A 26,317-nucleotide genomic window follows, 5' to 3' on the forward strand; every position below is an offset into this window, starting at 1 on the left:
CTCACCTCTGAGTTGCTTTTCTGATGTTACTTTCCCTAGTCATGACTAAACCTGTTAATTTGATTGGCTTTAGCGACACCTAAAGAATCAGTAAAGTATACTTCTATTTGTATTTATGAGGACAATTCCCAGGAAGATTCATTTGGGCATATGGGGTCCCTGAATGTGAATTGAAATACCCCATAAGCTTGAGGTCTGAATAAAATCAAGGCAGAAGAAGAAAGAGACATTGCAAGCTCAGACATTGTCTCTGTTCCATGGTCACCATGATGTGACTTACTCTATTCCACTATACCCTTCCCACTATGATGGACCAAAGCATATGCAACCGTAAACTAAAACAAATCTTTGTAATGTTTTCACCCTCGGGTTATTTGTCACAGTGCCAAAAGCAGACTAGCACACCCCTGCATGCCCAACTTTCTCACCACCTTGGTTAGACTAACAATGATTTGTCTTTTACATGGCAGCTCAGTGAGGTCAGAGGATGAAGCTTTGCTGATATGTGCAAAGAGACAATACTACAGTTAATCAAACAACACGGGACGGCTGGAGAGCAATGTCTTTGTGGCAGATTTGGAACTACTTTTCTTTTCTTTTTTAAATATTTTTATTAGGTATTTTCCTCATTTACATTTCCAATGCTATCCCAAAAGTCCCCCATACCCTCCCCCTCCACTCCCCTACCCACCCACTCCCACTTCTTGGCCCTGGCGTTCCCCTGTACTGGGGCATATAAAGTTTGCAAGACCAATGGGCCTCTCTTTCCACTGACGGCTGACTAGGCCATCTTCTGCTACATATGCAGCTAGAGAGCTCTAGGGGGTACTGGTTAGTTCATATTGTTGTTCCACCTATAGGGTTGCAGACCTTTTCAGCTCCTTGGGTACTTTCTCTAGCTCCTCCATTGGGGGCTCTGTGATCCATCCAATAGCTGAAGGTGAGCATCCACTTCTGTGTTTGCTAGGCCCCGGCATAGTCTCACAAGAGACAGCTATATCAGGGTCCTTTCAGCAAAATCTTGCTAGTGTGTGCAATGGTGTCTGCGTTTGGAGTCTCAGCTCCAAACTTTGTCTCTGTAACTCCTTCCATGGGTGTTTTGTTCCCAATTCTAAGAAGGAGCAAACTGCCCACACTTTGCTCTTCGTTCTTCTTGCGTTTCATGTGCTTTGTATCTTGTATCTTGTATCTTGGGTATTCTAAGTTTCTGGGCTAATATCCACTTATCAGTGAGTACATGTCATGTGAGTTCTTTTGTGATTGGGTTACCTCAGTCAGGATGATGCCCTCCAGGTTAATCCATTTGCCTAGGAATTTCACAAATTCATTCTTTTTAATAGCTGAGTAGTACTCCATTGTGTAAATGTACCACATTTTCTGTATCCATTCCTCTGTTGAGGGGCATCTGGGTTCTTTCCAGCTTCTGGCTATTATAAATAAGGCTGCTATGAACATAGTGGAGCATGTGTCTTTCTTACCAGTTGGAACATCTTCTGGATATATGCCCAGGAGAGGTATTGGACGTAGTTCTACTGGAGGATCCCGCAATACCTCTCCTGGGAACTACTTTTCTAGGTACATCTCTGATGTCGCTGTGCTGCATGCTGCATTTAGTTGGCGTGGCTGAAATGATGACCTGTGGATGCATGGGCCTGATTCCTGTAACTGCCTTGCAGTGTGAATATGTGAGGAGACCCAGAGGACTTCCCTGAATGCTCTAATGGGAACTGAATTTCATGAACCTGCCTACAGAGATATACAGATATTAAGCTGGAGTTATTATTCCCTTGAAGAATAGTATGATGGTTCAGCCTTCCAAACTGGCATCATAAAAAGGTCTTGGCATGCTTTCCATGGTCTCCTCTAGTTCTTAAGCTCAATGAATAGCTCCCAACTCTCCCATGTTGGGGTAATGCAGTCCTGACTTCTCACACTCATCCATCTTCTTTAGTTGTTGGAAGGAGTCTGTATTATTCACTTTCATGAAAACATTTTAATTTCATGATTTCTGGGTCTCCAGTGTTGGGTTTCCTGACAAAGTACATTTCAGGTTCTCTAAAGGCTAAAAAGAAAATAACATAAATTTTAAATAACTTGATTAGACAGGTGGTTTCTGTATCCCATGGGCAAGCACCAATCCCTGACATTATTAATGATATTCTGTTATGTTTGCAGGCAGGAGCCTAGCAGAAGTGTCCTCTGAGAGGCTCTACCCAGTTGCAGACTGAAAAAGGTGCAGATACCCACAGCCAAATATTGGGCGGAGGTCTGGGACTCTTATGGAACATTTGAGAGAAGGATTGAAGTCCTTGAAGGGGATGGAAACCCCACAGGAAGACCAATAGTGTCAAATAACCTGGACCCCTGGGAGGTCTCAGAAACAAAGTCACCAACTAAAGAACATACACTGGCTGGTACACTGGCTGGAACAAGCCCCCCCACCCACACACACACACACACACATTTGTAGTAGACATGCAGTTCAATCTGTATGGCTGCCTTGTCTGGCCTTAGTGGAAGAAGATGTGCCTAATCTGGTAAAGATTTGATGTGTGGGGGCAGGGGAACCCCACAGAGTCTCACCCTCTCAAAAGAGAACGAGAGGGTGTACAGGAAGGGACTCTGTGGAGCAGGGATATCAGGAGGAGGAACAGTGTTTGGAATGTAAATAAATAAATAAATAAATAAATATTTTGGGGTTTTTTTGGGGGGGGTGTTTTTTTTTTGGTTTGGTTTTTTTGTTGTTGTTGTTTTTTGTTTTGTTTTTGTTTTTGTTTTTCAAGATAGGGTTTCTCTGTAGCTTTGGCTGTCTTGGAACTCACTTTGTAGACCAGGCTGGCCTCGCACTCAGAAATCTGCGTGCCTCTGCCTCCCAAGTGCTGGGATTAAAGGTGTGCGCCACCACCACCCTGCTATAAATAAATAAATTTAAATAACATGATTAGACAAGTGGTTTCTGCATATGAAATCAGGCAATTTCTATTCCAGGAATCTAAAATATTTAGTGCACAGAAGCTATGTAGATATTTCAAGGTTTCTTCAGCCATCCTTCCATTTTCATTCTTGTCATAGATGTCTCCTCACCCTCCTCACCCTTCTCTTCCTCCTCCTCCACCACTACCACAACTAAAAGCAATGGGTATCTCTACTCCAGGCATTCCCTAAGCAAAGGAACTCCTATTTTCATACCACATTCACTGGTCAAAATTCTGGATCCAGTTCAGAATCACACACCAACGTTCACATCCCTGCCTTGCTAGATTCCTTTTTATTCTTTTTTTTCTATCTGTTAGACTCTTAGTTCTGAGTTGCTTCTCTGATAATACTTTCCCCATCCATGACTAACCTTGTCAACCTGATTGGCCTTAGAGGCAATTAAGAGATTAGTAAAGTACACTTCTATTTGTATCTATGACGGGGTTCTGGTGAAGGGGAAAGGAGGATTATTTTGAGCACATGGTTTTCCTGAATATGAGTGGGTCCACCTCATAGACAAAAGGTCTAAACAAACCAAAGTCTCCATTATACTTTGGTTGCTGCCCTCCAGCCATTTTTCAAGTAGCTGAGCTACAAAGATGTGGAAGCTGAGTGTGCTTATTGTTGTTGCATGGCCTTGTGGCCAGGTCACGACAGGTCAAGGCTAGGTAATACACATTCACATTTACATTTTTGTTACCATACTATAAAGTCACCTCTCAGTATCTCTAAGGTGGTATCTGGGAACCCTCCTACCCTTTCCATCTAGGTACCAAATGCTAACTTCCTACCCTGGCAGCAAGAACTTAGCTTCCTTGGGACACTGAACTATGTGAGCACTCTACCCTCATTGACCAATCCTTCATCAGCCCTTCTCACTGCTGCTGGAGCCTGACACCTTGGGTGAGGCCATGTCTTATGTGCATACGCTCTTCTGTAGCATCAGTCACTTCCTGTTATGATGCAGTGGAATCAATACTGGTCCAGTGAAATAATTGTCCACCCAAAACCTTAGGATGGGATACTGTTTGAAATAGAGTCTTTATCTAGGTATGTATTGATGACCCTGGATTGTGGAGGTCACTAAGTGCAGTGACATGTTTCTTTGTAAGAATCAGAAAAGGATACACCATGAGGCAGATGCCACGTAAAGGTGGAGGCAGAAACTGGAGTGCTATGACTCTGAGCTGAAGGACATCACAACGGCTGACACACACTAGGGAACCAGAGGAAAGATATGATCATTTCTCTTTCACTGGCTCCCAAAGAGACAAACCTGTCCAGTCTTTGATTCCGGCTTCCAAATTGCTCAAACTATATTTCTGTTAAATTCAAATGGCTTAATTTGGTGGAACTTGGTATAGGAGCCTGAGGAAAAGAGTTTGCTGCCAGTGTCTGATCTTAGGCATATTTTTCAAGAGTCCATAGTTCAACCACCTCTTCACCTAGCTTAAATGGCAGAGCCCCGTGCTGGATTGTTTTGACACATGAGCATGCCTTGCAGCATCTAGATTCAGCCTTTGGTAAGCTGGCTTCTTTATAATGCCTTCCGAATTTTGAGCTCCATCCCTTTACCTTGCTACAGACGCCTGCCTTACAGTTCTTTGATTAAGGGCTATATTTGAGCATGAGAAGATGAAGACAATTCTAAAACATATCAATGTAAATTAATTCTGACCCTGAAGAGTTAAGGTGTTTTTATCCCTTTTACCTTTGTTACAAGGCAAAACCACAGTAAAATGCTTTCTTAGATAAAATAGAAGGTGTCAAATTCATCTCCACTTCCTGATGTGACTAAAATACATATAGTGCTCTTGGCAGGAAAAGATAGGAATTCTCTTTAAAAAAAAAAAAAACAAAAAGAAAAACAAAAAAACAAAAAGCAGTTAACTATCTCATTTTCAATATAGTGGCTTTTTGTTTGATCTAAGTAAATATGACATTTTAAAAACAATAAGTTCACCAGGACCCATGCAGTGACCAGAGGAGAGTTCTTAAGGGAGAAAGAACTTTATCAGGAAAAAGAGATAGTTAGATTGCAACTCTAGGGTACAAGGATTACCCTGAATGCCTGAGGCCCTGGGAGCCACTCCCAGAAGCACAAAGACCAAGCCTCAGTTGGACAGACATCTTGAGCTCCCGGGAGTTTTCTGGCACATGCAGAAGCAAGGAAGAAGCGGTGACTGTCCCAACAGGATACGGCACAGGGCTGAGGGAGAGTCATAAACAAAGCATGCTTATCACAGGGAGATCTTAGGTTTACGTTATGACCTCTCACAATACAGTCCTTAATTAAAGTGCTCTCCAAGAGGGAGGTCATTTAAAGGCCATGCTGAAAGCCTTGGGAGGAGAGGAACACAAAGATCGCTCTTGTCTCGTTTAGTTTTTACGACAGAATATTTAAGAAAGCATTGAGCTTTAGCAGAAATACAGAAAAAGTGGCGTTAAATGCACTTCCAGAAGTTTATTTGTGAAATTGCATCTGTTTTTCTTTAAGTGTCTGGTGAGTGGACTTTCTTCAGGTAAACCACCCTGGAATGCCAGAGTACAGTGGAGCTTCTTGGCCTTCTTTGTTTGGTAGCCTTGAACTACATAGGGTATTTTATTGCACATTTGCTGCTTTCAATTTCCCCAGATTGTTTAACAATTTGTGCTTCTGAGACATAAAAGACAGGCCAGAAACCTGAGGACACACTCTTCGCTCCAGATCGAACACCGTGTTACAGTCTGACAGCCTTTGACAATTTGGCATGCACTTTTAGAGCTATCAGTCTATGCCACAATCAGGGCAGAGAAAACACAAAGTCTGTGTGATTACAAAAATGTGTAATATATTACAATGTGTGTGTGTGTATGTGTGTGTATGACTCACTGGCAACTGTCATATGGGATTAATAGTTATTAGTGAACATAGAACGCATGTTTCACTAAGGAGGTAACTTACTAACATGTACCACCTTTTTATGCTGTACAAAAAAAAAAACTGGTGCACAACACATATCAGCTCTCTGTCTGGACCCACTGGTGACCACTTTGTTCCAGTGTTCAGTGCTAAAGAAAATTTATACTGCAATTATCAGGGTAATAATTTCTTACATAAAGCTGTTACTTTCTCATCCAAAGAAAATAAAAGTAAAGAAAAGAAAGAAAAGAAAAGAAAAGAAAAGAAAAGAAAAGAAAAGAAAAGAAAAGAGAAGGAAGGAAGGAAGGAAGGAAGGAAGGAAAGAAAGAAAGAAAGAAAGAAAGAAAGAAAGAAAGAAAGAAAGAGAGAAAGAGAGAGAGAGAGAAAGAAAGAAGAGGAAAAAAGAAAAGAAAAAAGAGAGAGAGAAATTGAGTGAAGAACATTTTTCTGTTTGCAGTCCATCTAATACTATGGAGGATATAACGACACCAAATCTTTAGAATCTGTAGTATTGCCTGCAGGGTTTTGACAATATTGGCTTTGGCCTGTGGAACAAATTACAGTGGAAGCCTGAATGTGTGATGTTCCATCAACCATAAGTTTCTTTCTTTCTTTATTTTTTACTAGCAATTTTGAGTTTTCCTAATGTCAAAATTGATATTTGTGATTATGGCCAGTTGTAAGATATATTCTACATTCTCAAACAAAGGTTTACATCTGAAAGCAAACTTTATTATCTATTACTATACCTTAGTGCTTTAAAAACCAGGCATCTCCACTTATAAACAGCATTTTCATATAACGTATTACAACACTGTAAATATATTAAAATATGTTTTCATAGTATGTATGCAAGTGCTTTATAGAATGTATTTTTTTATAATTTAAATATATGTCATGGATGAGCTATCAGTACATGAATCACAGAAATTACATCTGTATGCAAATGGTATGAAAGACTTGAGAGGGACCAGACTGCTTTCATCTTTGGAATTTGTTTTCCAACTATAAAGCTTGCAGATCTAGCATGAAGTATCTCAGGAGTAAGAATCAAGTCCATGTATAAAACTTATGTTTCATTTTCAATAACTTGAACATACTTTTATACAATTTATTTTATTGACACCAGTGGAGTCAAAGTTTCTGTTTCCTCTTTGGTTAATTTTGATGTCTGGTCTTTTGTTGATCTTCTATATTTGCATCAAATGTATTGACATACAATGTTCATATTCTCTTATCCTGGGTCATTGGTAGGTTATATAGTGGTGTTTTTCACTGATATCTAGACTTTGTGGACAATGCTGAATAACTCATGAAACACTGGATATCTACTACAACAGAGGATTTTCTAACCCAAATGGGAGGAGTGGGTTCTTCCCATCCATTCTTTACTTCGCTATAAATTGGTAGCCTACTACATCACCTCTGGACACATCACCTCTGGACTACCTTTAACCATTCTGGGTCAGCTGGTTGCGATGAAGCTGGATGGCTGTGTGTGTATGCACACCTAACAGACTCTGTGGAGACTCCATCTGAGTCGTGGGGGATCCGTCCTCACAGTGGATTCAGAGCACCCTATCCTTTCACCTGCTCACCATAATCCCTCTGTGTCCTCATCCACAATGGTATCTATGAGGCTTCTGGGACACAGTGACAGCTTCCACATAAAAAACCATAAAGGCTTAGTATAGAGAGGAGTACTGGCCAATTGAAATGGAATGTAGCCCCATGTATCATTTTAAACTATCTAGAAGCCATATTTATTTATTTATCTCTCATATATTATATCCACAGTACAGTTTCCCCTCCCTTCTCTCCTTCTGGCCCTCTCCCAGACTTCCCTTCTTTCCCAGATTCACTCTTACTTTGTTTCCTTCAAAACAGAGCAGGCCTCCCAGGGATATCAACCAAACATGACATAACAAGTTACAATAAGGCTAGGCACATATCCTTATATAAAGAATGCATTATCCAATCCGCAATGAGGGAATAGCTCCCAATATTAGGCAAAAGACTCAGAGACAGCCCCCACTCCCACTGTTAGTAGTCCTACAAGGATACCAAGCTACACAACATGCATGCAAAGGACCTCAGTCAGACCCATATAAGCTCCCTAATTGTCACTCCAGTCTTTGTAAGCCCCTGTGAGCCCTAATTATTTGACTCTGTGGGCCATGTTCTTATTGTGTCCTTGTCCTCTCAGGCTTCTCCTCTTCCTCCTCTTCTTCCTCCTCTTCCTCCTCCAACTCCTCTTCTTCTTCCTCCTCCTCTTCCTTGGAATTTCGAAGGCTCCACCCTAATGCTTGGCTGTGGGTCTCTGTATCTGCTCCTATCAGTTGCTGGAAGAAAACCTCTCTGGTGATGATTATGCTAGGCTCTGGTCTACATGTACAGCAGAATATCATTAGGAATCATTTCATTGATTTTTTTAATCTAAAATTCTGCATAAAACTCATGTAATTGGATCAAAGACCTCAACATAAATCCAGATACACTGAACCTAATAGAAGAGAAAGTGAGAAATAGCTTTGAATGCATTGGCATAAGAGACAATTTTCTGAAAAGAACATCAATAATGCAGGCACTAATATTAACAATTAATAAATACAACCTCATAAAACTGAAAAGCTTCTGTAAGGCAAATGACACCATCAATAGGACAAAATGGTAGCTGACAGAATGGGAAAAGATTTTTCACAAGCTCCACATCTGACAGAGGACTAATATTCAAAATATATAAAGCACTCAAGAAACAAGACATAAACTAAATAATCCAATTAAAAGGATAGGGTACAGATCTAAACAGAGAATTCTCAACAGAGGAATCTCTAATGGCCAAGAGGCACTTAAAGAAATGTTCAAACTTCTTAGCCATCAGAAAAATACAAATGAAAGGACTTTAAAATTCCATCTTATACTTGTGAGAATGGCTAAGATAGAGAACACAAGTGACAGATCACGCTGGCAGGGATGTGGAGCAAGGGGAACACTCCTCCATTGCTGGTGGGAGTACAAACTTGTATAGCCACTTTGGGAATCAATATGGCAGTTTATCAGAAAACTGGGAATTGATCTACCTCAATACCCAGAAATACCACTCCTGAATATAGCCAAAGGAGGATTCATCCTACCGGGACACTGGCTCGGCCATGTTCATTGCTGCTTGATTCATAACAGCCCAAAACTGAAAAAAAAAAAAAAACCCAAAAAAAACTAGATGTCCTTCAACAGAAGAATGGAGTAAAAAAATGTGGTATGCACTCAGACATTAGGTGGAGCACAGGGAATCCTGTGGGGAGGGGAAGGAAGGATCAGAGGAACCAGAGGAGTCAGGGACACACCACAAGAACATGCCTACAAATTCAACTGATTGATACTCATAGGGAGTCAGAGATCAAAGAACCTATAGGGATATGACCTAAATGCTCTGCATATATGTTATGGGTGTGTAGCTTGGTGTTCATGTGGGAATCCTAACAGTGGGAGTAGGTGTTGTCTTGGACTCGTTTTCCTACTTGTGAAACCCTCTTCCTCCCACTGGGTTGCATTGTCCAGCCTTGATGTGACAGTACATGCCTGTTTTTATTGTAGCTTATTATACCATGTTTGGTTGGTTTCCCTCTGGAGGGGAGGTGTATCTGGGAGAGAGGGGAGATGGCTGAAAAAACCAGAGGAAGGAGAGGGAGGGAAAACTGGTTAAGATGTAATATATGAGGAAAGAATTTTAAAATGTGGTACAGTTACACAACAGAGTATTACTCAGCTGTTTTTTAAAAACTGCATCATGGAATTTACAGACAAATGGATGGAACTGGAAAAAAAATCATCCTGAATTAGGTAACCTAGACACAGAAAGAAAAGCATGGCATGTGTTTACTTATAAGTAGATATTAGAAGCCACATTTTAGAACAAAAGCAAAACTGAGTTGGTGATATAGCTCAGTTAGGAGAGTGATTTTCCAACACTCATGAAGCCCTGGGTTCAAGCCCCACCATGAATCTCTGTGTGCATCTGCATCCACACATAATCAAAGCACTCACATGATGAAGGCAGGAAGAGGACCAGAAGTTCAAGGTTATTGCTGCCTACAAAGTGACCTCAATACTAATCTGGGCTTTATGAAATCCCATCTCAAAAGGAAATAAAACTAAAATAAATATGAATAGAACAAATATTACTCCTAAAAATTGTAACAAATGTACCAAAAATACCAATGTTGTACCATTCACCACTTTTAATACCATCATTAATATTTAACTTGATTACTTCACACTTCTTTCATGATAAGTTGTTAGACACTAAAGAACATTTTATCCTTACAGAGTATCCCATCTGTACAGCCATGTTTCCACTCAACAGTATTCCAATATATAGTAGCCAGTAGCTAATACATTTACAGTTCTCAGCAGCCAGTAGCCTGAACAAGGCAAATGGCTACAACATTAGATGTGTAATGTAATACTGTTGTTCATTATTTTAAAGTTTGTTATGTGTTCACATTTTTGTTTTTGTCCAAATCCCCTAATATAAATACAGTCTCAAGATAAGCATATCCAATATGATATTCTAGAAATCAAAATGTAGGGAAGTCTGTTACAGTCCAAGACTTGGGACTCTTCTTCCTCTCTCCTTTAATATGGGAACTATCTTCAGGGTAACTTTTTCATAAACTATCTTCATGACATAACTTCAACTGTGATATCATTAACACACTTGGAAACCCTTTCTAACTTCATGACCATCCATAGGCCATGACTAAGTAAAGGGAGACTTTGGTCACAGCTCCAAAAATATAGGATCTCAAAAAAATACAGGATCCCATGTTCATTGCCACTCTGTTCACAATAGCAAGGAAGAAGAAATACCCTAAATGTCCTTTAGCTAATGAATGAATAACCAAAAGATGGTACTTATAAAAGTGGAATACTACTCAGCTGTTAAAAATAAAAAAAAAATAAAATCACAAAATTTGCAGGTAAATCGATGGACTTGAAAAGTAGTATTAAAGTGAGGTAACCCAGACCCAGAAAAATAAATGTTGAATGTTCTCTCTCATCTACCATTCCTAGTCCCAAATCCTTAGATGTGAATAACTGCAGAAACTAGAAAAGTAAAAAGGGACCATGGAGGCTTTGAAAGGAGATCTAGAGAGAAATAATGCAAGATACGGGCAAATAGGGAAATGGAAAGAAGGTGGATCTTTAATGGGGGAACAAGAAGGGACACTACAGAAGGAGAGGAGGGGGGAGGGATAATTAGCATTAAATATGCTTGAAACGGTAATTGTAGTATTTTATATTTATCTAATATCACATGATAATATATATATATATTCCTCAAGAGCCATAGACTATCTAACAAGACCCAGTATCTTGTATGAGAAACCCTCTATCAAGTTGTTGGTGAGGTAAGTCCAAGAAATCCTAAAGACCTATAGCCAACTGGGGAAAGCTGGGAATGGGGGAGGTGGGCTTCTGCAGAGAGGAGCACAGCAAATATTTGAACTGTTTGTCCATGTTCTCTACATAAGTATGGAATGGCCTGAAAGCAGATGCAATGTGGACATTTTAAGCCAGATCCTCACTAGTATTCAGTACCAAATTTAAAATACAAATAGATGGAAGGAAGGAAGGAAGGAAGGAAGGAAGGAAGGAAGGAAGGAAGGAGGGAGGGAGGGAGGGAGGGAGGGAGGGAGGGAGGGAGGGAGGGAGGGAGGGAGGGAGGGAGGGAGGGAGGGAAGGAAGGAAGGAAGGAAGGAAGGAAGGAAGGAAGGAAGGAAGGAAGGAAGGAAGGAAGGATAAAAAGAGGACAAGAGACAAACATAGAGATTGCATCTATTCTGGACCTTTCTTTGCACAACTGAGCCACACTGGGAAAATACTAATCATTTTTTAAGGGGTGTGTGTGTGTGTGTGTGTGTGTGTGTGTGTATGTGTGTGTGTGTGTGTGTGTGTGTTTAGAGATTATAATTTAATTCATCCTTTCCTTCTCCTTCCTCCAAACACTTCAAATACCCGTTCCCATTCGCCTTAAAATTTGAGACCCCTTTATGTACTAATTATTATTTTATGCTTATAAGTATATTCATCTGTATTTCTAAACATAACTTGTTCAGCCTGCATAGTTTTACTTGTATGTATGTTTTCATGGCATGGACAAGCAGTTGATGGGCGCTCCCTAAGGAGTCTACTTCTATTCTCAGCTTTCTGAATTGGCTATAGTTCTTTATGTAGGATTAAGGCCTCATGGTCGTTTCTCTGGTCAATTTGGCATGTCCATAAATACACATATATAGTTTTAATGAACTTTTCTTATCTTGCCTGATAGCCCTCTCTCCAAGAACCAAAGACCAACTAACAAAACCCCAATAACTTGACCAGAGCTGTCAAAGAGACTTCCAAAATGGACAAACCGTTGTCATTGCCATTGGAAGGTAAGACACCATGGACTTCAGAAACGGGGCCCAACAATGTCTGAGCTGAAATTGATGTAAATGTCCCTCTGTGAGGGCTGGCATTTACGGTGTCAGAAGAAAGGCAACCAACAATCCTACAATGTAGTGAGTTTGGTCTAATGCTGCTTGTAACGTGTTAATGTGGATCCCCAAACAGTTTGCACAAGAATCCACCCGTTCTCACATAAAACACCGAGGGATCTAGCACCCAGTTGGTTCTGATTGGTAAATAAAGATGCCAACAGCCAATGGCTGGGCAGGGCACACAGGACCGGACTTATAGGATTCCAGGGCTAGGGACAAAAGGAAAAGAGAGAAGAAGGAGATTCCCCATGCAGGGAGGAGAGAAGAGACGCCACACCTAAGAAAGTGTGGGACAGAGAGCATAGCCACCATGTAGGAGCTGGGGGAGAGCGGCCCCAAGAGGGCTGCCTGACTGAATCCAGGGCAGCAAAGATGAAATTCTCAAGTAATAGCTTGAGAATATCGGAGGGAGATGGATTAGTCACGTGGCGGTTAGGAAGTGACTCAGCCATTGAGCTGATTTAGGCATCTCAAAATATAAAAGGTGTGTGTGTGTGTGTGTGTGTGTGTGTGTGTGTGTCTTTCATTCGGGAACCCAGAATACTGGGGCGGGTGTCGAGGAACGCCACCACGGAGATCAATTTGAGTATTTAATTGATTACTGCAACACCTACTCAGCTATGATACCTAGGAAAATACTAATTTTTTAAGGGTCTTATAGTGTTATGGCCAGGATTTAAGTGATTAGAGTTGGTTCTACTTTTATGGATTAGGTATATAATACAGCAACTCAAGCTCGTATTGTCAAATACTGATTTTAAAATAAGCAAGCTATGAAAGGACAGGGCTCTACCACCCCTACCATTCTTTCTCTGCAGGTGCTTGAGAGTAATTCCAAAGGGATATCTGGAAACACAGTGGGCCCTGTTTGCCTCACTGAGTACTCACCAGGACCACCAACCTCCAGCCCCAAATCCTTCTGCGGTGGAGAACAGGTCAAGAGAAGTCACACTGGTACAAAACTGTTTGCTCTTCCTCATTTGAATGGGCTGTAAATCATCAATAGTTTTCTATGAGGCTCCTCTAGATGTGTGCCTGTTTGAGGAATAAACAAAGAAAGAAAGAAAAAAAAAAACGAAACACACACACACACACACACACACACACACACAGCTTCATACCTCCTTAATTAAGAGCCCACTGACTCTAGTAAAGATTAATGATCACCACACACCACTCCAGCTACTACTGTGTTTTCTGCTGAAACAACAGGACATGCAGAGCTCTGTGGAATGTTCCTCCAATAAGCAGGTGTAAAAAGAGCCCTTAAAATTAAAACGTTGCAAATCTACACGTATCTTTTACTCTGAGAACACGGTAATGTTCAAGGTGCCAGCAGTCATTCTCGCAAAACAATACTGGCATTCTTCAGGCTTGTAACTGGACCCCGAAACCGAGGGGCCTCTGTGCTGTGAACTTTAATGACTATGGCCTGGAAAGTCAGATGAAGCAGGGCCTCCTGGTAACAGAACAAGGACAAAACACTGGAATCTATAGCAGTTAGAGGAGGAAAAACATGCTAAGCCCAATGTCATCCACCTGGTACTTACCATGTGTCTATTATAGGATGGATGAATAGCTTAGATAATAAGAGAGGTAGGCAGAGTCCAAAGCCATGGTATCAAATATATTTGAAAAGGAGGAGAAAAGAGAGGGAAAAGGATCATTTCTAAAAGGCACTAGCTAAATGCCCATTTTTACTTATTGGCTTCTTTCAAAATATTCAATCACACCTAGCAATTGGCAGTGAGTACAAAGAGGCTCAGGCTCCCATGCTGTTCCATTCACTTCCCTGGGGTGGGTGGCCATTTGTAGCCACTGGCAATAGCAAGGGAAAAGCCCCAGGGAGACCAGAGACATTCAGTGGCACCCCACCCCTCCCGCTGCCACACCTCTGCTATGAATGCTCTTAGCTCCCAGGAAGAAAGGGCCTCAAAAACCATCAAAGCAACATTTTTCTAACATTTCTCTTAGACAACCAAAGGATTTCTTTTTATTAAGAAAAATAATATAAAGACGAGCTAAAATAGAAAGTATCAGATTCAACTGTTTCCAGAATGTTTTTTTTCATTTAATAAGCTTTTCAACAGAGAATTTCTCACTCAGAAAAACACACACATTTATGAATTTATGAAACGCCCCCCACAAAACAATAATGATTATTATTGCTTTTAGAACAATCTCTGTTTTTGTTACTTTTCCTTCTCCTTTACACTTCCATGCAGCAAGACTTAGTCTTGTCTAACTAAAAGTGTAGAATGAGTAGCTTCTGATCTCTAGAAAAGGTATGAAAATGGAATATTGTCTCACTTAACTGAGTCTGTGACTAAGGATCGGCTCCTGTCTCTTTAAGTCATTTTCTCAGACTGCTGGGAGAGATTCAACCTCATCACTAATTTATATTCACTATTAATAGTTTAGCAAAAGTCCAAGTGACATGTGTAACATGAATGATTAGGATATACACACAGAACGGGCAAATCTATGGCAGCCATTAATTTCACAACTATTTGAGCACAAAGAACACACAGATGGCTCCACTGGGTATTAGAGAAAGACAGTTTTCTAGCCTGAGGTATGTGCAGTCTCATAGAGGTGAACACACTTTTACAGGAGTTCTGTTGTCAGGCCAACTTAAGCTATATTTGGGTGCTATAAAGGATTCAAAGAAAGCAGGCCTGAGAAGTCAGGTGATTGACAGGCAGCAGCTGCCCTTTTTTTTTTTTTTTTTTTTTTTTTTTTTTTTTAATCACCAGGCACAAAATCAGTTCAAGGCTGAAGGCTGAAGGATGCTAGCAGATCCCTGTTCCTCCAAAGCCACTGGAACGGGCTAAGTTTTCTGGAGGAGGTAAGCCTGAAGCATTATTTGAAAATAATGAAAGTATAGCCTTAAGGTAATAGAATGGGTGGCCCCTTTTTTTGTTTCCATTTGTCTTTGGCCTTACAAGCAGACAGAAAAAAAAAAAAAAAAAAAAGAAGGGGGAAAAAAGCTATGTGTTTAGTGTATTCTTTGAAGAGAATTAGCTAAAATCCATGTCAACTTTTTAAAAATTCAGAAAGTAGCAGCAAGGATAAGCACACAATTCGGTCCAGGATACTGGATACCTCTATGTTTACCCTGTTCCTGTGTGTGCTTTCTTCATGTGGTTATTTCTGATAATCTGACTTTATGCAATAAATACTCTAGATGGCCCTCCCATTAAAGAGCAGGGCCCTAAAGATCCCATCAAGATCTCAAAGCTTAATATTAGATGACGACACACTTGCTTGGAAGCAGAATCATTCCCAGTTATAAGAGCAAGGGTTGTACCAAAAGCAGCAGCCACCAGGTTGTACTGACTACTTCCAAGAGGCCAGACAGCTGGATTCATATTCTCATGCTCATGAAACCTTTGTAGTGACATTGATGTTCAAGCTTAGGGAAATGCCTTAAAGTATCCCACTTGCCACAACTAATGGGTATAAAATATACATTGAAACACAGGGTCTCCTAATGCCCAGACCTAGGTCTTGATCTCCATCCTGCTCACAGCGTCTAATGCCACCTACAAACATACCAGACCAATGTAAACCTTACAAGTGGAATTAAACGCCAGAGAGGGGCTTAAATAGAGCAAGAATGTTGAAAATGTAGAACCGTAATACTGCATCCTGCAAGGTAATTGCTACCCGATAGAAGAAGGACAAAGATGTGAGAGGAAGGACAGATCTGATCATCTGGTGGTTAAAAATACTGCCATCTCTTATCCAAAGTTTTATGATAAGTTGAAGTCTTAACATGCTAAACAGAAAATTCCAGAAACAAAAAGTCATGAGTTTTTAGGCTAGTTAAAACCAAACCCATGCTTGCTGCACAAACATAAGGACCTCAGGGTGGACCCATAATCCACAGGAAAAGCTGGGCATGGGAGCACCTAGATTACAGTACTGTGTCCCTAGCAGTAGGGAGGCAGAGACAGAAGGATCCCTGGAGCTTCCTGGCCCACTAGGCTTGCCTAGCTGGTGAGATCCAGGTTCAGTGAGAGATCTTGTCTCTGCAAAATAAAGTGGAGAAAAGGGAAAAAAAGACAGCTCACGTCAACCTCTGGCCTTCGCATACAGATGTGCATATGTTACCCACAGATACCAGACACACACAAAGACATCATATTTTAAGTCATTTCTATTTCAGTTCACTATTTAAACTATTGTATCTTATGGGGAATTTTTGCTGCTGATTTATTGCTATGCCAGATTTACAGAGGAAGCTTTAGACCATCTATATGATAAAACTTTAGTGGAAAGTGCAGCGTAGATCAACCTCTGCACATCCTGAGGTTTCAGGCACCCCTGGAGTCTTTAGAACACATACCTCTAGGGATGAGGGCCAGTTAGCCCAGGACAGTATTTGTAGTGATTAAACAGTAATACCCGGACAACAGCAAGATGTTGTGGCTGTGGTGTAGTCATTTTATTTTCAATTACGTGTATGTGTGTGCCCCTGTGTGGATATGTGCATGTGTGAAGCTGCTGCCCAGGGTGTCCTGAACAAGGTTGTTAGAACTGCTGAGTTGCAACTATAGACAGTTATATGCTGTCCTACATGGGTGCTAGGAACTGAATTCAAGCCCTATTCAAGAACAGTACAGTCTCTAAATCACTGAGCCATCTCTCCAGACCATTGCAGAGTCATTCTGTGTCATGTTTTGGACTTCCTTCCAGCTCTTAAGACACAGAGTATGAGGTCTCTCTTACACCCAGGCAACCAACACCAGAACAGTCATTTTGCAAGATTAAAAAAAAAAAGTCTCACCATCTAAAGAAAGAGTAATCAGGTTTATTTACTTTAATCCTTGAGTTTTAAAATAAATTGTTGCCTCTTAGTCCTGTTACCACTGAGAATCAGCACCTGGTTGATTGGCAGTGAGTCCAGACCGTAAACCATACTGATCTTTCTTTTCTTTGTTTGTTTGTTTCTTTCTTTCTTTCTTCCTTTTTTTTTTTTTTTTTTTTTTTTTGTTAACGTTTCAAATCTTCCTCCTTTTAAAAATATACTAAGGAGAGGCTGGAGAGATAGCTCAGAGGTTAAGATCACTGACTGTACTTCCAGATGTCCTGAGTTCAATTCTCAATAACCACATGGTGGCTCACAACCATCTGTAATGGGAGCCAATGCCCTCTTCTGGTGTATCTGAAGACAGCTACAGTAAAAAGAAGAAAAAAGACAAAAAAAAAAAAAAAAAAAAAAAAAAAAGAAAAAAGAAAGAAAAGAAAAAAAGGCAAAAATATACTAAGGAATATGTATATAATGCTTAAGTCGTATCTTTAACTTACCATAGATGACAATATACCTGTGTCTATAGTGCCTAGGCCAAATCCGGCCCATTGCTTGTGTCTATAAATAAAGTTTTATTTAAAGGCAGTCAGGCTCCTTCATTTATATACTGTCTATTACTGCCTTTTAGCTATATTAGGCAAGGTGAGTAATTGCATAGCGATCAGGAAGCCCATAAAACCTAACTACTTGGATTTTCATCACTAAATATGTCCACATATAGCCAATTTCATTGTACATTTATGATTTTTTTCCTTCTGAATAGCTACCAATGTATTCATTTTTTAACTAGCTGGATGATCATTAGTCTGCTCATCCATTCATCAATCAACCAACTTCTCTGCACCTAGCACATGGACAAAAGAAGGAGGAGAGATTTGGGAGAATCTAACTGGCATGTAATGCTGAACTAAGAAGAGAAAGCAGTGAAAAGGAAGACAGGTTGGTTTCAGGCTAAGGGGCAGACAAGATCTCAGCTAGCACAGCTTGGGCATTTATAAATCGTTGAAACGCTAACTATTCAAATACTGATGCTGAAAATCCTTGGGCTACCATATGCTAGCATGACTTCACAAAGGCACAGTCTGACTTACTGTGGGTTCTTCAACAATATTGAGATGGTTTGGAAGAGCTATAGCTACTCGGAGATATCAGAAGGGCTGATCACCTCTAAGCACTAGGACGCAAAGCCCCCAGGCCTTTCCCCAAACTCTGGGGATTAGGTGACATCAGAGTTTGAACTGGATATTTGAGGGAGATATTTTACTTGGATACTAACTGAACTCAGTGACCCCTAAGATCTAATCCCCCAAACTTCACTGCTCTATTTTGGGCCTTATAACTGGAAAAGATAGCTAATGTGTGAGCAGAAAGAAATGCTCACCTAATAAATAATCAATGTAACAAGTGCGGGTACTTGTCCCTTTGGCTGTCTAATCAATGGCAGTGGATGAAGCGAATACTATTGACACACACTAAGTGAATGTTGGAAGTTAACTTTAGCCGAAGTTAAGTAAGCATAAATTACATTCAAAACTATGTTCTCTTTGTTTGTGTTGGCACACCAAATGCTTACCTCTTTAGTAATGGTTGAAAACCATTAAAAAGGGGAAAAGGGGAAAAGGGGAAAGGGGAAAGGGGAAAAAATTAACAACTTAAACATCCAAGTAAGATTATACTGAACAATTCAATATGGCCAACTCATTTTTCATTAAACAACGGACATTTATACTGTGAGTATCATGCATACCTGGACACAGGCTATAGATTCCCTAAATTAGGCATCTATGTATTAAAGAACACTAATTTAAAATATGTCCTTATTTAGGGGTTTTAAAGTTGACTTTTTATTTCTATATTCTAGCACTTAAATATTTAAGTACCTTTATACCAACTTAATCAAAGTGAATTACAACGGAAGAAAGGCCAAAAATATTCCTTTGATAAGACAATTTTGAAAAAAAATGCATCACTTTGTAAAGAGGAACACCCAAGGATATTTTATATTCATAAAAGCAAATTGACCAGTTATTCAATTATGAAAGATGGTTTCTTGCTTGGAGCTCCTCATGATTAATGCTATTGTGGGGACACTCCTAGCTAGCGAGAGCACAATTCAACCCTACCACATTCTCTTTCCTAAGGTGTCTAAAACATAAACAGCACTCAATGGATTTTTTAAAGGGGATGATCAATAGCTTTCTGGGTTAGATACCACTAAATTATTCTTGCTTTGTTTTCACTACAGTGCCTGTATCTACATAGTTCTGAATACTTTTTAAACCTAAATGGAAATAAGAAAATCCACAAATAAATATTCTCTTGCCTCTTTACACATGGCCAGGAAATCCAGCGACACAGCTGAGCACCCTCTTCCTTCTCCTTTCCAGGACTTATGCTCCTCAGCTCCTTGTTTACTTGTGAACTCCTAGGACTTTCTTACAAAAATTAATTTCAAATAAATATAACAGAATAATAACTACTTTCAGCACAAACACCACAGATAGCATATAATTAAGATGAGGGGGGAAAAAAACCAAAGTATTCTTGAATACGCATTGCTTTAATTTTTCTCTTGATGGACTTTCAGATTATTTTTAAATGATCTATTAAAAAATCCTCTTCTTGTAAAGAGCTATTAAAACTGCAGACACTTGGGAATGCTGGGGAGGGAAAGTGGGTCATGTTGCAAAATTGATTATGTGAGCTCTCTCTACTCAGTGCCCATGTCAGCAACATGGAAAAGCAGTCTCCAGACTGGATTCTACAGCCACACTTTCTTCTGCAGAGAAAAAAAAATGCAAAGCAAAACAAAACAAAACAAACAAACAAAAGAGTGCTTTTTGTACACTGGGAAACAAAATGGGTGGGGTGGGAGCAGTTCAATTCTATCCCTGAACACAAACACCAAACTGGACTTTTCAAAAGACAAACATAGCCCAGAAAAAAATACTTTTGTAATAAAAAAATGGTGTGTGTGTGTGTGTGTGTGTATACATATATATATATATATATTCTAAATCTGGAATCTTGTCTATCTTACTATCTTATTTTAAACAAGCCAGCAATTGCAAGCTTCAATCTGTTTGGATAGAAAAGAATTTATGTAAATGTTTTGTTCAAGCCCAAAAGGGAAAGGGGTGTATAAAATATACAGTGTATAAAAGATGCATGCCCAACTCCAAAACAGCTTGATACACAGGGGACCAAAAAAACCCATCTGCCCTTCTGCTAGGTACGCCCAGCAGTCCTGAAGCTTAAATATCATGCCATTTGCAACATGGTTTCAATGACCCCAGCAATAAGAGATTAACCAAAATTTCATAACTGCTCTGTTCTCCTGCCCTCCTGGCTCTTGGGGATGAAGGGCAGAAGGAAGAGAAGGAGAAGGTCAAAGAACTAATAGAAACAAACAAACAAAAAGAAGTCTCTATTTTTTGCACTCTTTCTTGGCACTTGAGAAAGAAAAAAAAAAAAACTGAGGCAGATCAATCTGTACAATGCTAAACCAAATCTCTTTAATTCCAGTCAGCTTTTATCATTCAGTCGCTGAGTCTCTGTGTGGAAAAATTCATGCTAATTCCCCCTAGCAACAGCTTCAGCCTATCAGGAGACTTTATGTACCGTGCAGCTGCCTGCCAGAATAACTCTAAGTAGGTCAGGCCTGTATTTCTAAAAATGCTACGGTCTAGTAACCCCACTGTCCCGTCTGTCTGCCCTGCCCCATAATAACCTCAATTGCTTGGTGACACAATGACATACTATCCTGTTAGAGTGCAATCACATCATGCTACATTATTCTGCAGGAGCATGGCTGGGTGAAGGACCCTCCGAGGGGCAGCATTAATCAGACAGCCATTCATGTCCACCAGCGTTTCTCTCTAGAAATGGGGACTGCATTAATGACCAGCTGTTTGAACTAACACAAACAAAATAATGTCTTCCACCCTGTTGGGTGCACAGAATACAGCATTCTGATCTGGCAGGTTCCACCTCTTGACTAAATCGAAGATGTAAATTAACTGGGCTCAGACAACATAGGCTTTGGCAATCTTAAAGTGAGTATATTTAAATTATATTACATGTGATTCAAAAAGCTATTGATTTCATATACACGTCTCTCCTTGCCTACAATTTTCCTTAATCCACGTTTTTAAAAGGAAAAGTGCATACACGGGTAACATAATACATATGTGCATATTGTCCAGGGACTCAACTGCAGGGGCTGAACTAAAATTGACTTCGCTTCGGGCAGAGAAACAAAGCTGGTCAGTAGTAATTGTGCAGCATGAACACAAATACAAATACTAAATGCACGCTGCGAAGGAGCACTGAAAACAAATAAGAGTAAACACGCTGAGCCTGCTAGCCAATCAGCTCCTCCCACCAGCTCCTCCTGGAGGCTCCAGAGAACGCCCCACACCTCCAAATAACAGAGACAGGGGATGGAAGGGAAAGGTGCCCTTCAACATCATATAGTGGTATGTCGCTTCCTCACAGGGTTACCAACAAGATAATTGCAAAAAAAGAGCTTCTTCAGCGTATAAATTAAGAATACCAAAACAACTCAGAACCTGCAGTCAGGTTTTAATTCTATAGTAGGGATTTTAGAATCTAATGGGGACATATGTCCTTGGGTGTACTTTTAACTTTCTCCCATTGGCATACAAAAGCGAATGGGTATATACGGAGACAGGACCCCAGCAGTGCAGTACCGGGCTGTTTGGGACGGTATTTTACAGGGACGGAGCTTGCATGCTCAGTCTGCATGCTTATGGGTCCCCTGTTTGATCTAACAAACACCCTCCTATACGCTGAGCATTTCCTGCCAGAAGTTAGGCAGAATCCAGCCAGTGAGATGTGCACTTCAGCCCTGCTTAATTTTCAAACAGAAAATGCCTTCATGTGTCTGCCCTCATTTGAACTGTGCTTGATAACTTAGTTATGACTGTCTTCTGCACTCTGTGGCACACAGCACACAGTTATTCTTGGAGAGATACAGTCTCTGACGCAACCATGAACCGCTAATTACAAGCTGCTGACATTCTGCTCGTCTCTGCAGCTTTGAAGTTCTGCTTTGTCTCATGGCTGTTCCACTGTGCTCCCACCCCTTACCCTCTCCTTTCTCTCTTTCACTTCATAGCCTTTCTGAATGCTCCTCTAGCACAACCTGGAGAAGGAGAAGGGATTATCAGACTTGCTTGCGTTTCTTTCCTCTCCCCACCACATCCTGACACACTCTCTCTCTCTCTCTCTCTCTCTCTCTCTCTCTCTCTCTCTCCCCACATAGATCTACAGTTTGGAAGTACAGTAATAAGATCCTGTCTCCACCCCACCCTCAGGAATGCACCAACAGCTGGCCAAACATAATCCAGCACACAGAGCCGCTTTGTAGAATTTCTAACAAACAGTGGGAGGACAGGCCAGACAGGCGTCCCAGAGGAGCCCCCATGACAACTGGGAAAGCTGCTTGCTCCCGGCTCAGAGCTCAGTTCACCCAGCTCACCCTTATCTATCTACAAGCTTCTAGTACCAGCCAAGCCCCGACAGAGGCAATGAGAGGCCACCCTCCTCCTTCCTACAGCCTCAAGCAGGCTGCAAGCTTTCTTCACACTGACATCAGCCGTGCCCTGCCTCATGCCACACACCCCTGCAAGCTCGACAGCCACAAACCCCAGTGCCAGGATCAGCAGCAGCACCTGTGGTCACCATCTATAGCTGGGTGCCAGGAGGACCCTCCCTTTTCCTTAAAGAATTTCCTTTATTAAGCATAGCTGATCCTAGCATTTGAAAGCATGTAAATCTAACACTGTATCCATCTCCACTGAATGCTTAGCTTCTGAAGCCTGTGGTATCCAGCTGGCCTCAGAGTCATCTGGGATACATTTATTTTGATTAAATTGATCGCATTTCTATTTAAGGGACAGAATTTTTCTGCCATACTGAATACAGCTGTGTTTACAGGGCTCTGTAGGAGAAGAAAACAAAACCGTACAGTGAGCCTTAGCCCAACGCTGAGCACTTAGAACTTCAAGGAGTTAAAACTGAAGGGGTTTGCTATGCCGTTAAAAAGAAAAGTCTATATGCAGCTGCTCTGGCCGAGCTTTCTGGCTAGCCAGGAAATAGGTCTTGAGCAGGAGCTGAAAACACTGGCTTGTAATCAAACCCAACCCAGCAAAGAGTCTCTCTCTTTCTCTCTCTCTCTCTCTCTCTCTCTCTCTCTCTCATATCTCTCTCTGTGTGTGTATGTGTTACACAGTCTCTTCCATGTCTCTACACGCATGCACATGCACTTAAATCCATGCTGCAAGGCTGCTATTTTTCTCTGGGGACACTGTACAGTCACCCAGCCCATCAGTTTCTTCCTTGACAGTACCAGGGACATCCACACTGCAATTTACAGTTCCTCCATGCACGTGCTGGCAGATCCACTATGCCATCCTTCCTTAGATTAAGACTGCGGAGCTGGCAGCAGACAATCTTACGACAGTCAGCATCTCTTCTTTTCCCCTTCCATTTCTCCAGCTCTGCCCTGCCAAGCAGACACAGCAAGTACCTGCTTCATCCATCTTCAGTTCCACTCTCTGAAAAAATGCCACCACATCCAGACCTGGGTTGTCCCCCTCAGACAATCCCAGCGAGCAGCCGGGGTTAGGTGCGTGAGGCAGGGGCGGTGGCTGCCCTCGCCCTGTATGCATATCATCGGTGGGCACTGATGTATAGTATTCCTAAATTCCCTTTCCAAGTCCTTCGCATGCCTTCGCATCCCACCCCAGTCTTCTGCAACTTCACCCTGTCTTCCAAGACCCCATCGGCTGTGAGAGACCCTGGCCAGAGACTGAAATAGGTCCTTCTTCCGCAGAGTGCAGACAGGAGATTCTGGGATCCTAGTTGTACGATGGGCCATCTCAGGCAGGAATCAGCCGGAACCATGCAGGTGAGCCAGACGAAGCTTGATGTGCCCACAGTGGTGCAGCCCGGGAGCGGTGAAGAAGACAGTCTGGCTTCAGAGTTTCGAGAAAAGAAAAAGAAAAAGAAAAAAATCAAAAAGAAAGAAAGAAAACAGCGCAGCTCGGCGCCTGTGGGGGTGGAAAAAATACAGACACAACCAGAAAAAAAAAAAACAATAGTTAAAATCAAATTTCAAAACAAAAATAGGAAATACAGAGATCAGCATACTTGATGCGACTTTTATTTCTGACGTTTTCTTGGTTTATTGGCCTCCCCACCCCCCTCCAAAAACTCCCCAGTCCCTGAACGCCCGTCTGTCCACGAGTGCCGAGTCTCAAATGCGATTGCTCCACAGTGCCGCAGACCTACATCACATGAGGAAGCACATGACGAGCCGGAGTCGGCTGCTGCTGTGGTCAACTGTTCTGCCGAGGCAGAAGGGGGGTAGGAGGCAGTGCCCCTCTCACGCTGCCAGGAAGAAATTTCCTTAAAAGAACAATGGGAGGGCAGCATCTCAGAAGAAATGCTTGAGCAATATGGACTTTTGCACACTGATGAAGAGGCACTGTGGGTCCTTGAAGACAAGCGGAGGATGCTGTACCGCAGACACAAGCTGGATGGCAGCAATATTATTTCTTGTGTGTACTCGTCAAAGCTGATTCCGTTGAAGTGGATTCCTGAAAAGCACATACCATGTCTTCCGAGCATGATCAGGCTTGGAAAACCAATTCTATTATCTCTCCTTGCAATCTGTATCTGAACCTGCATTGTGAATAATTTATTTTTAGACTAATAAGAGGCTTGCCAAGACGGCACCCTTTCTATGGCAAGCGATGCATGCAGTATTCACCCAAGAGGGAAAACCTTGTCCCTTTGTAGGGAGAAAAGAGGAGACAGGTTTTGTTGTTTTTTAAAAAAAAAAATCATCATAAATCAATTGTGACTTCTTATTTAAAGGTATATACAGCAGTAAGATTCTCCCCCCAAAAGTCATCACTGGAAACAAGGGAAATGTTTGTTTCTTTGAATTAACAGGTCTCTGGTTTGTACATTGGCATCTCACACTGACACCTCACGCTGGCAAATAGGGGTGATGTTTTTCTAACACTGGCCAAAGCCCTTAAGCCACTTAGATATTTTTACTTTGCAACAAAATGACAACCAACAACTGCTTCCCAGAATACCCCTCTGTGGAAGGTGCTGAGTGGCTACTGCTGGTTTAGTACAGACCACACACTGGAGAGTGATGACCTTGGCGTCCACAGGTTCTGTCAAATCCCAAAATAAGCATATAACCTATTTGGGCACTCTCGAAATGTAGAAGTAAACTATTTTAGAAAAAAATACAGATGATCATCCTAGCTGATCAAATTCAGAGAACTTTTCGTGAATAGGTGAAGAGATGACTTCCTATGTCATTTGACTGTGGTTAACAATGCAAGAGCCTGGGTGACACACAGGAGCCTTTCTCTGCATTTGTGTATAAAAGGCTACCTAGACCTGGGTAGTATGTGGAATGCAACGGGCATGTTCTCAAGGTGTAGCAATTGCAGGTCTTCTTTTCCTCCAAAGACAACTTTCTACCAATCTAATCCCTGCAGAGTCATTCCAGGAAGACTCGGCAGCCCTGTTTTCCTCTCCGCCTCTCTCCCTACAATCTTTCTTTACAAGTGGCCCTTGAATTTCAGATTCCTCTCCATTCCATGAGAGTCAGACTTTTTATCTGTGTCTGATTGCAAACCACTGCCACTAAACCGCTGTGTCTGCACCATACAAAACCACTGTCTATATGCTCAGGACAGTTCTTTGCCCATCACCGAGGCTAGCTCCTGATTTCTTCATATTCATGTGTTACCAATCAATGGTACTTTCAGCTTGTGTAACTATTTAAACAAGCTGGTCTACTTTGTATAGATCCTTCATTGAGTAACAACAACAAAGTCTTGCTTTGTTAATTACTACAGAACAATGGCATAGGAGGTTCTCCCTGGCCTCAGGAAACCTATCTACCGGGCCTGCACCTCATTTTCTGTTGGCACTAAGCTTGTATCACCTTCAGTGCAACTATTCCTGAGTTTTATTCCGCATAAAAATAGTAAATGGGTCTAAATTTGCCTGATAGCTGTGGGTCAG

The 26,317-nt window shown here is 41.3% G+C and overlaps 1 long non-coding RNA gene across 6 annotated transcripts; it reads right to left on the reverse strand.

Annotated features, from left to right (window-relative positions):
* Window positions 1-586: 586 nt before the first annotated feature.
* Window positions 587-26,024, reverse strand: Gm40841. Of its 6 annotated transcripts, none has more exons than XR_003950511.1 (3): window positions 23,610-26,024; window positions 2,823-13,409; window positions 587-2,062 (listed from the first exon to the last, which is right to left on the reverse strand). It is a non-coding gene; the product is annotated as a predicted gene, 40841 (long non-coding RNA). The 6 variants fall into 6 exon arrangements; XR_001780881.2 differs by having other exon boundaries at window positions 2,823-19,671; window positions 23,610-26,015; XR_003950510.1 differs by having other exon boundaries at window positions 2,823-24,233; window positions 24,554-26,014.
* Window positions 26,025-26,317: the final 293 nt, after the last annotated feature.

The sequence above is a fragment of the Mus musculus genome, chromosome 13 (genome assembly GCF_000001635.26).
Source record: "Mus musculus strain C57BL/6J chromosome 13, GRCm38.p6 C57BL/6J".
NCBI classification, from domain to species: Eukaryota; Metazoa; Chordata; class Mammalia; order Rodentia; family Muridae; genus Mus; species Mus musculus.